This window comes from Malaclemys terrapin, chromosome 9 (assembly GCF_027887155.1).
Source record: "Malaclemys terrapin pileata isolate rMalTer1 chromosome 9, rMalTer1.hap1, whole genome shotgun sequence".
In the NCBI taxonomy this organism is placed as follows: domain Eukaryota; kingdom Metazoa; phylum Chordata; order Testudines; family Emydidae; genus Malaclemys; species Malaclemys terrapin.
Genome location: NC_071513.1, coordinates 100,110,167 through 100,121,771, shown reverse-complemented (window position 1 = coordinate 100,121,771; position 11,605 = coordinate 100,110,167). Strand labels below are relative to the sequence as shown.

Genomic DNA, 11,605 nt, shown 5'->3' with positions numbered 1-11,605 from the left:
GCTGCTGCAGCCGCTGAATGAGGGGAAACGTAGAGCCAGCCCCAGGCACCTGACCCCGTGCGTGGCCCAGCGGGCACAGAGCCCCAAACCCCTGGCCTGGCTCCGAGGCCAGGCCTGGGCGTCAAGCTGGGTGTCCCTTGGAGCCGTCTGTTGTGTGGGTTTGGAGGGGACAGCCTTGCACATCAGGACCAGCGTGGGGCAGCGTCCCTCTTGCTCCCCGGAGGAAGGCCCGGCCCTGCAGGGCATGGAGCCGACAGGGGAGGGGAGAGGGGGGCAGCTTGGGGCCCAGATGGAGGGAGACAGGCAGAGAGGGAAGGAGACATGCGGTGGAGAGAGACGGGGCCAGGGGAAAAGCTCAGACCGCAGGAGCTTGGGCCCCCCTAATCCCCTAATGCACTTGAAAGGCGGTGAGGATTTGCACCGGCAGCAGGGGGGCACCAGCCTTTCATCAGGGCTGACGGCCCGAAACACACCTCACCCCCCCGCATGCCTGCAGTGGCGCGCTGCGCTTGGGGAATCAGATGTGGCAAGGGAGCAGGGTTCAGGCCAGAGCTGGGGAATCAGCCCCCGCTAACCTCCCAGACAAACATCCTTATCAGCCTTCTGCAAAGCCAGCAGCTGGTCCCCGCCCCGCCCCGCCCCGGGGGCTGCTCTTGTGCCTGTCCGCCACAGGCTCCTATCAGCACTGGCTGGCCCTTCTGCACAGAAAACACAGCCCAGCGAGTCAATCATTGACAGAACCAGCCCAGCCGCTCTTATCAGCCCCCGGCTGGCAGCAGACACACCGGGCCCTGCAAGGGGGCACCTTCAGCGGGGTCCAGTCCCCACAGCCCGCCAGCCCCTGGCCTCTCGCTAGCTCCGGTGCCAGTGTGGGCCCCCATCACCCCAATATCTGTGCCCCTAAGAGTCCTCGCTGGTTTTATCCTCACGTCCCCCCGGGATCGAGGCCAAGGGTCAGTCCGTCAGAGCAGGGAACTGACCCAAGTCTCTGGAGCCCCAGGCTGGGGCTCTAACCACTGGGAAGCACTTCCTTTCTGCTGAGTCCCAGGGGCCGACTGTAGGGGAGGCTTCTGTGAGCCGGACTCTGCCCCTTGGGAACGGGTCTGAGACCCCCCCAACACTCGTCTCACATAAGCCACCAGCTTTGGGTCACGGCTCATGCTGGGTTGGAGCTGTCCCCCTCCCCCCGCATCGACAGACTCGGTCCCTCTGTTGCTTTTCTTACTAGCACAAAGTGGAGACACTGGCACGAGTTTGTTCAGTCCTCAGCCTAGCTCCCCAGAGAGCAGTGGCCGTGTGGGACCAGGTGAGGGCTGCATCTCTCGCTCCCTCGGGGTCAGCAGAGGCTGGATGGAGCTCAGGGTGACATGCTCCACACCTGGAGGAGGGGGTGCCTGGCCCTGCAGTGCCCCCTTTTGGCCGAGCTAAAAGCGGCACCGACCAGCATCTTGCCCAGTAAACCCAAACTCCCTCGCGGAGCTCCTGATCACGGCTTGGACACACAGGTTTCCCCATGAAGAATCAGCTCTTTCGCACCGGTCTGGCTCTTATTAAGCAAACGACTTCCTTGCCCCACCGCCGCCGTCCTGGCCAGCCGCTCCAGGGGGACGCCTGGACCAGATGCTGTGCCATACGTCAGCGTCTGTAACCCACGATGCTGCCCCTCCTGCAGAACTGCACCACCAGATTGTGCCACAGCAGCTTGAAGCCTGTCGTCAGCGTCGCCTTAACCGTCCGTGGGATGACCCACAAACGATGGGCCGTGGCCAAGCAGCAGCCAGTGTTGGTTACAGGGGGCTGCTCCCCATGGCTCCGCGTCTGGGGCTCAGTACGTGAAGACCAGAGCGGCATTTCTCTGCTCTAAAGACCCTGTCTGAACCCAGGGAAGGAAACGGGGCCAGACAAATATCCGCATCCCGGCCAGGGAGAGGTGGATACTTGTCTGAGGCCATGCCAGTGGGCCGCAGCCCCACTCCAGTGGGAACCCCTCTGAGGCCCATTGGCAGGGGGGCTGCCCATGCTGTCCCTGCTCTGGTGTTCTGCACAGGTCCTCAGTCTCCCTGGCCTCCGATCTGGCCCCCGTTCGTGTCAGCGTGTCGTAGGGCCGGCCTGGCCTCCAAGCACAGGGGCCACTCTGCTGCTGCTCTCAAGGCAGACGCCAGCCCTGATCTCGTCGCTCTCTCCTATGACAGGCGGTCGGGGCTCCGCTGGAGGAAGGAGCGCAGGATCTGGCCCCCGGCATGGGATCTGCCTGGCGCATTGCAGCCTCCACGGTAACCCGCATTTCAGGTTGGGGCAGCTGAGCATTCCTGGGAGCACAAGGGTAACGTGTCGATCGTCCAACAGGCCTCTTCCCTCCTGTCATTGGAGGCATGGCCCCTCCACCCAGCCATGCCTCCCCCTTCCCCAGGATAAAAGACCCCCTCCCAAAGCAACCCAGGGCCAACTGCACTCCGTGAGTTCCCGTTGCCTGCACAGAGCATCCTGCCTCCTGGGGGGCCTTTGGGGCGGGCAGGAGCTCCCTGGGGTCCTGTCTGGGCAGATTAGCACACGGCTGAGGCCGGCCCTGCCCGGGAGCAAGCGAGCTGGGAAACGGCCCGGCGGCTCAGCCAGCCGCACCAGAAAGGCGCATTGTGCCTTTAAGACAAAGAGCTCCGGCACAATACCTGCTTTGTGTCAGGGCATGCAGAGCTGTGCCCCACGAGGGGCTGGGACATGTATGGGCTTGAACGAGCCCTGGTTCCCGGGATTCCTGGGGCTCCCACTCCTTCCTGCACGCTGGGAAGGAATGCACTGCCACACAGCCACAGGCCGGAGGAGCTGCAGCCCCGTCAGCAGGAACTTGGCCGGGGCCAGCCCCAGGCCTGGGCAGCAGCGCGGGCGCAGCACCAGCAGAAGCAGCCGGGGACTCTTCTACCCAAAAATGGGGGGTTGGCGCCTGTGTGCGTTTGCACACACAGCTAGTTCAGCCAGCCAGACAACCAAAGCCAGAGCACGGATGAGCTGCCCCCCAGGAGGGAAGATGGGGCTGCAGTGCGGGTGTGGGCACCTCATGCTGCTAGGGAGAGGGTCCCCCAAATGATGGGTTCCCAGCCTGGCACCTAGAGAGGGCAGAACCCACATTCAGCAGAGAAGGTGGGGGTTCTGCTCAGGGCTGGACGGGAACCGCAGGGGGCTGTGGGTCAGGACTGAAGGGCCTGGGCAGAGCTGTGTGTGGGCAGCCCAGGGCTGGGATAGCAGGGGCTGTGGGTCAGGAGTGAGGGGCGTCGGTAGAGCTGTGTGTGGGGTGCTCAGGGCTGGGATAGCAGAGGGCTGTGGGTCAGGAGTGAGGGACACTGGCAGACCCAGGTGTGGGGAGCGCAGGGCTGCGATAGCAGGGGGACACGGGGTGGCATGTTTGGAATTAGTAGACTGCATTTTGTGCATTAAAAAAATAATGCAATTCTCCAGCATACAAGGGAGAATCACTCCAGCCCCACGAGGAGCGGCTCAACCTTTGGCGCCCAAGGGGAGCCGAGTTCAAGGCCCCCTAGCGGCCTCTCCTTGTCTCAGCTGTCTGGGCCTGGAAGGGGCCTAGAGGAAACATGCTGATTTCTGCCTTGCGGGGGGAGGCGCAGCCCTCTCTAGCCATCGGGGAAGCAGCACTGCTGGGCCATGGAGGGAATTTATCCTACAAAGGCTCGGCCATGCAGCTGACCGGGGCTGGCCTTGGAGGAAACGGCATTTGCTGGAAGTCCTTGGCACACGGGGCAGGAGGCATCTGGGCACCGACCCAGCCTGTTCTCTGTGAGCTCTGTTCTGGGGCGGTGGCTGTAGAACACACTTCTGACTGGAGCTAAAGGAGGAACCCCCCAGCTAGCAGAAGTAGCAGGCTGTTACCCTCTGTGGACCAGCCACCAGCAGGGGACACGAGAAACATTGTCACCGATGCCTGCTTGTGTGTGGTCACTTTGTGGTGGTCTCTGGGAGCTCACAGGGACTCCTCCACGTCCCCTGAGATCACACCTCCCCCAAGTTTCTAACCAGCCAGGTCCTGGCTGTTCACTTCAACTGCCCCAACACAGCACAAGTTGTGTTTCTCTCCTCTTTGTGGGTGTCCGTCCACCACTGCCCTCTGCCAGACAGAATCAGAACAGCTTGCTTGTGTGTCATAGACCCTCTGCCATTAACAGCTAATGGTGATCCCCCATTAGGTGAAGTGATGGTGCCTGTCCTTTTAGAGCAGGAGGGTCCGAGTTCCAGCCCGTGGAGCGGCCAGGGATTTTTCCATTTGGGACCCAATCCCATAGTCAGCGAGACCAGACCCTCTTCCCCGCATCTGGGAGTCTGCAGCCTGCTCTTGGCTATCTTCGTTAGGAGGGGCCGTTCCTGCAGCCCCAAGCCACAGGAGTTGGCCAGCCTTAACACTGCAGGGGTGGGCACCAAGCTGCGTCTGGGGTTTAGGATTGGGAGCAGCGAGAGGCACTGGCACTGTGACTCCCCTCCCCTTCCCCATTGCCAGTTCCATCTGCTGCTCGCCGTCAGAAGCATCCAATTACCCAGCTCGGCCCAGGAGTTTGAAAAGAAACACCCGAAAGGCGGGAACGGGGGAGAGATGCTGGTGGAGTTTGTTCCGTTGAAGGTGCTCCCAGCGCCAGCCTCTCCCAGACGTGCCACTCGGAACAGGATTAGAGGGCAGCCCCAAGGTGACCAGATCCCTTTCAGGCCTGGAAGCCATCTGCCGCAGAGAGCTTCCCAGGGGAGTGTGCATCTCATACCTTGCACTGCATGGGCTGCCCAGCTCACATGGGCCTCGTCACCACGCTGCCTGTTAGCACCATCACAGCATCAGACGCTGCACATTGGACCCAGTTCTGCTCCTAAGTGCAATCCAGTGAGCTCAGTGGAGAGGCGCTGGGGTAACAGACCAGACGCTGATTTGTAACGGTTGGGGCGGTCCCCAGCTGCTCCCCGCACTGTGCTGGGTATCGTGCACTGCGCCCCATCTCCAGTCACTGCTCACTGCACCACGGACCCTGCACTGGATACACTGGGCTTGTGGTCCAGTGCTCCCAGCTTCGCTGGCATCTTTGGGGCACACCCCGAACTCCCAGCACAGCCCCCCAGTGTACTGAACAGCGTCTGCGGCATTGGGTCACAGACCTGCCACATGTGGCGTGCGCCGCACACCCGCTCTGCTCACAGCCTGCGTGCTGCACACAGCCAGGAGACCCCCGATCCTGCCCGCTACCTGCAAGATGAACGGCAACCCCCAGGGTTTTGAATGTAATGCACCGCCACAGGGCCCCTTCACTGGGCACGGGGGCGGGGGGGCGGGGGGGGAACCACTGCGTTTATTGCTGCCACAGCTGCATTGCTCCTCATGGCACCTGCGCTCGGGGGTTACTAGCCGGCTGGGGCTTGTTCATTCACACTGACCTGAGAACCTTTGAGAGACACGCTGAAGACACCCTCTGAAAGGCAGACAAAAATTGCCGGACTTGCAGTCAGGACTCCTGGGTTCTATTCTCAGCTCTGGGGAGAAAGTGGGTCAGGACTCCTGGGTTCTCTTCCTGGCAGTGCCACTGGTTTGCTGTATGACGTTCAGTGAGTTACTTCCCTGCTCTGTGACTCAGTTTCCCCATCTGCATGCAGGGGTTAATAATCCCTACTGTAGCAAGGGAAGGCGCAAGGCGCTGCGCTTAAAAAGGGCTCTCAGACCCTTAGCTGGGCAGCCCTAGAGCAGTGGTCCTCAGACTTTTGTACTGGTGACCCCTTTCACATAGCAAGCCTCTGAGTGCCACCCCCCCTTATACATTAAAAACACCTTTTTATATATTTAACAACATTATAAATGCTGGATGCAAAGCGGGGCTTGGGGTGGAGGCTGACAGCTCGCGACCCCCCGTGTAATAACCTTGCAACCCCCTGAGGGGTCCCGACCCCCAGTTTGAGAACCCCTGCCCTAGAGTAAGGGCAGATCCCTCCCTGACCCATGTACGAACGGGCCTGGTAGGAGGGATTCTCTGCTACTCAGAGGCACCATCCTACGCCCCAAAATTAAGCTGCTTTGATTCCCAAAAGCCACGTGCTCAGCCCCCTTGCCGGACCCGCAGTGCCAGCCTACAGCAAGCCAGCCTGCTGCCTTCCCTCAGCCGGACCGGCCACCAGGCTGCTGTGCCCCGGCGGGCGGGTTTGGTTCTCAGAGGGGCTGGCGAGGGGGCACTGGCGCTGGGGGGTCAGTGCCGGGGGCGCTGGGCCTGGCTCGGCCTGGCCACTGTCATCAGACACAGATCTGGGCTCTGAACTCATTTCCAATACGCTTCTCTGCCACTCGCTGGGCAGCACCGGAGCCGGGGCGTCACCGCCAGCCCCGGGGGGCACCCCTGGGGGTGCCCAGGGCCCTCGTCTCCCTCCCGCACCCCGGGGCTGGCAGAGCAGGGGGGAGGCCCCGCTCCGCGCAGCCTCCCGCTGGCCTCCGTGTTTTCTCTCCAGCCCTTTGTGTGTGTGCTCCTGTGGGGCTGTGTGTGAGCTCAGCCATGGATCAAGTTGCTGCCTCCCTCCCCTGCTCCCGCCTCCCCTCCTCTCCCCGCCTCCCCGCCGCCATTTCGCAGCTCCTGCCTCTCCTGCTCAGGCTCCACATCATGGACGCCTGGCGCCAGGCACAACAAAGAGCAGGGCCCCAGTGCACGAGCAGGCCCGGGGCCCCCCGCGCCACCCGGGCAACGGCTCTAAATCACAGTGTGGGCTCTGGCTGGCCCGGTGCCTCACTCCCTTCCAGGTGGCAAGCGGGCGGGTGTGCAAAGGGACACAGGCCCCTGTCCACACTCACGCCCCCACCTGCCCAACGGGCACTGTCACTCGCTAACCCTCGCCACCTGCCCATGCCCCTCTTCGCACGCACGGCCCCGGCTGTGTCCTTGTCGCTCACACACGGGCGTACACTGCCCCCACGTGCAGAGGGCGTGCCGCTCACACGTGTTCACAAGCACGCTACACATGTGTGCACACACGCACAGCGTTCCACGCACATACATACAGAGGCTACGCCGGACACTTGTGACGAGTCGGCCACATGCTCTACCTTGGACACGCTATGCACATACATGCTAGGCGGCCTCACACACGCATGTGCTGTATGCAGAGCACAGCTCCCCCCTCCCTCTCCCAGCTCACAAATCCAGCAGGTCTTGTTAGTCAGCCTGTTTCCCTTGCGAGCCGAAGTGACAGGCAGAGAGCCAGCGCGGGGTAGGGCCCAGCAGGGGCTCACCAGAGAGGAAGCATCAGGCTCTGTGTTTTAATATGAAAGGAAGGAGGGGAGGGGAGAGGAAGGGAGGAAGCAGAGGCCTTCCAGCAAACCAAGGGCTTGGCCTGTGCACAAGAAGAGGGCAGCATTGGCTAGCAATACACGGGCACGCACTCTCCGTACGCCTATCCATGCCAGTGCTGCCAGCTCTTGCAGTTTCATTGTGACCCTTGCAGTATTAGGTGTTTTTTTACTAAAGCCTCAGCTCCTGGAGTCCTGTGATCATGGAAAAACCTTGCTTTCGGGTGTAAATTCAGGGTCTAGTCCTCGTGGCTGCAGAGAAAAGCTTGAAAATGCGGCCCCTAAACAGCTCAAAAAAACCCAGAAGGCAGAGACACAGAACCCACTTGTGTTTGCTTTGGAATCTCACCGTTTTTAAGACAATCTCATGCTCATTTGGGGGCGGCCTCTGGATTTTGGAGCCCCTGGGGTTGGCAATGTTGCAAACATGCAGCAAACGTGCGCTAACGCTACTTGGACTACACACGCGCCATTCAACGAGCCTGGACACAACAAGCTCTACAGGTGTTGCCGAAGTGTTAAAAAGAGAGCGAGCCAGAGAGACGCCAGGCCCTGGGGCTCTGTCAGAGTCTGGGTGGTTCTCCCCACGATGGGGACAGGGTCTAATGTCCTGTGTCCATTCGTCATTAGTGGATCAGCACAGCGACACCAGACGCACACAGGTGTGCGGACACACTGCACACGCAGGGAATTCAGCTCCTGGTTTGCCATGAGTCAGCAGCCACAATCCCTTTGTCTTTCCCAGGACAGCAGGGCTGCGTCTGGGGTGTTTACTAACCAGCCTGCATCCTAGAGAGACGGCATAATACCCCAGGGCAGGAGGCTGTTGGGTTAAAAAACAAAGGTGAAGGGTAAATCCATGCTTCCCTCCTGCTGGGTCACCAAGAACTGGTGTCAGCCCCACGCGCCCCCACTGCCACCCACCCCAGCAGGTCAGGAATTTGGGTTTGAATGTGTTTTGCACCTCTGGCAGCACAGCGCCCCCTACCGCCACCCTAGGGCATCGAGGTTACCATTGACTCAGCAGAGGGGAGAGCACCCCCTAGTGCCATACTGGGGTCAGTGCAGTCGCTCCCTTTCCCCCAACCCCTTGTGGCCATTAGAAGGAGGAACTCGCTCCCCCATTGAGGTCGGTCCCTTCTTCCTCCCCACAGCTTCCGCTGCTGCTTCATTCTGCCAAAAGCCCCTTTGCCACAGCTGCTATTAGCACGAAGGGAGGGGGAGGCTGCACCCCAGCCACGTGTTTCAGCCAGGGCGCCATGTTCTCCTAACAGTGCCCCTTCTCCTGCCCCCCAAGGCAGGGCATGGCTCCTGGTTCCCCTCTCTCCAGCCCTGTTGTACCAAATCTCACCCCATTTCCTCACTCTCTTTATCAGCTGATGCACCTTATCCCAAACAGCTCTGCAGCTATCAAAGCATGCAGGGTGGCAGAGCCCTGGGAGGAGAGAGAGGGACCAGGCTGCCGGATCTGCCCCAGGAGCTGGGGGAATAACATGCACGCAAAATGGAGGAGTAGCTGAGGCAGAGCGGGTGGAAGGATATTTGCCATGGGTGCTAGGTGCTATTCCATATGCAAAGGAGCAAACACACTTTTAGGCAAATGAGGCCTCTATTTGATGGGGGAAGAATAAGAGGAAGGTGTCCATGTGAGAGAGAGAGCGCGGTGTGTCTCCTCTGTGAGGGGCCACATCCAGCCAGGCACAAAATGGCTGCCCTAGCAGAGAGATTTATTGGTGCAAGCAGAACACAAAGACTGGCAACGCCCCTCGGGCCTCCACCCGGCAGCTCAGGAAGCAGGATTGTCTCCTATGATCCAGCTACAGCCAGTCTAGTTTGATGGGCCCACTCGCATGGGAAGATCACTCTTGTTAGCTTCCATCAGGTGGTTTAGTTCAGCAGCGGCCTTCACCCCTCACCCACACACCCCACCAAGAGGCCAAGCCAATGGCAGCATATGAGAGCCAATGGCCTCCCTCTGCACCAGCGTCCAGCCCCAAGGCCCTACCCAACGGAGCAGCCATCCACACCCGCCTCACGCACTCACATCGCGCAGGGCTAACTCCAGCACTGGCCCGCTGGCTTGCCCGCCTCTTAGCCCCCCTCCACAGATGTCTTCAGCTTCTCTCTCAAGGGCCCCACAAGCAGGCTGTTGCTACAACCCCATCCAGGCAGCTCCCCACTGGCCCTAGCCAGACCTGAGCCACCACATCTCTGCACCAACCCAGCCAGAGGCCTGCCACCGTGCCCCGTCTCTCCTGAGGGAGGGAAAATGGCTTGCATTTATCCCGGCAGGCCTTGCTCTCAGACCTGCAGTCCCCTGATTTGGGAGGAAATTAGGCCTCAGCCCCACTTAAAGGCCCAGCTTGCCCTGTGGCCACCACCTGTCCCGGCGTACGTGCCGCACTGACCATGTGCACTGGCTGTGCTTGTCTGAAACGGGGCCCTACAGGCCTTTCCGGTCAGCCCTCGTGCACACACTGACTGCGGCCTGGACAGATGCTGCATCCCAGCAGAGGTGCTGACCTGGTCGATGTGGGTTCTGCTCAGCCTGCCATCCACGGGACCGGCTGCCTCCCCAACACATTGCATTGCTCCAGCGCCTCCCTGCCAGCAGCATGCCTGGCAAGAACTCGTGAATTGGGCCTCGACCATAACGCCCTCCCCCGGCCCCCGCAAGGCAGGCCAGCAAGTCACTTGTTTTACAGATGGGGAAACTGAGGCACAGAGGCTGCCTGTCCGAGATCATGCAGTGAGTGGGTGGTGGAGCCCGGAACAGACCCCAGACTGTGACTCCCATGCTGCGCCATGCCCACCCACCCAGGGCCGGCTTTAGGCCAATTCCACCAATTCCCCCGAATCGGGCCCCGCGCCTAAGAGGGCCCCGCGCTCAGTGGCAGGGCTGCCGGGGTGCGGGCAAGTGGCCGAGAATCCCTTCCCTGGCTAGAGGCTCCTTTTTAATTTTTACTCACCCGGCAGCGCTCCGGGTCTTCGGCGGCACTTCAGCGACGGGTCCTTCACTCGCTCTGGGTCTTCGGCAGCACTTTGGCAGCAGGTCCTTCAGTGCCACCAAAGACCCGGAGCGAGTGAAGGACAAACCGCCGAAGACTACGAGTGCCGCCCGGTGAGTACAAGCCCCACATGTTTTTTTACATTTTTTTTTTTTTTTCAGTCATCCCTGCCAGGGCCCCGTCAAAACTGTTCAAATCGGGCCCCGCACTTCCTAAAGCCGGCTCTGCACCCACCCGTCTCCCTCCCCCCCCACCGAGTGAATGGGCCCATCCTGTAGGCATGGATGTTTATTTACAGACACCCTGTGAGACTCGCCCCCTTCAAACACCTAACCAGCTGGTACGCAGACACCAGACATCATAGGCCAGGGTTTGGTTACAGTCTGTGGCGGGCTGTGTGCATAAGGGACACCCCGGCCCTTCTCCCAGCCAGAAACACCCGGGCTGCACTGATGTCCAGCCTCAGATTCACTCTCCTTGCTCAGTACATTTATCATTACTTGCCTTGAGCGCCAAGTGCTTTGATGTGTGGCTGAAAGGAGCTGGCAACTCTCCCGGCTTTGCAGTTCTAGCCATACTCCTCAGCGAAGGGTGGGCTTAGGGTTAAGGGCCAGATGTGGGAGCCCGGGCGCCTGGGTTCTGTTCCCAGCTCTGCCACAGACTCAGGGTGTGGCCTTGAGCGAGTTATGTCCCCGGCTCTGTGCCTCAGTTTCCCCCATAACACAAGGGTAATTACCTACCTCACAGGGGAGGGTTCTGAGGTTTAATTCACTAACCTTAGTAAAGTTCTTGGGCTCCTCAAAGGAAAGAGACTGTTGGCGCTTCCCCCTCCCTCTGCTGCGGTTCTCAGCCTGCCACTCGCCCCCAGGGAGGCAATTTGCTAGCTGTCCATAGGAGGAGAGGGGGATGGAAGAAGGAGGAGGTGGATAAGCAGGAGCAGCCGCAGGCTCGGCAAGGAGGAGCTGCTCTCAGCCCTTTGGCTGGCTGCCTGCCCTTGTCTGGCTAAACACTGCGGCGATTCTAAATCTCACAGCAACAGCGGGGATTGAGCTCATCTCCTCCTGCTTCAAAACAGCAGGCCCCTGCCACCTGAGCGAAAGGAAAACAGGGCAGCATAGGGCCTATGACACATGTGTGGCCTATACAGGGCCTATGACACACAGCAGAGCAGTTCTGATTCCAGCCAGTAGAGGGCAGTGGTGCTCACACACCGAGCCAGAGCCGCACATACAGTAGCATTAGCTGTTAGAGCAGGGGAAGATGGCTGCTCTGGTACCTTGCAAGCAGGGAA

The 11,605-nt window shown here is 60.5% G+C and overlaps 1 long non-coding RNA gene across 1 annotated transcript; it reads right to left on the bottom strand.

Annotated features, from left to right (window-relative positions):
* Positions 1–7,805: 7,805 nt before the first annotated feature.
* On the bottom strand, positions 7,806–11,221 carry LOC128843496 (uncharacterized). The gene is made up of 2 exons (XR_008446279.1): positions 11,091–11,221; positions 7,806–8,129 (listed from the first exon to the last, which is right to left on the bottom strand). It is a non-coding gene; the product is annotated as an uncharacterized LOC128843496 (long non-coding RNA).
* Between the last annotated feature and the right edge of the window lie 384 nt (positions 11,222–11,605).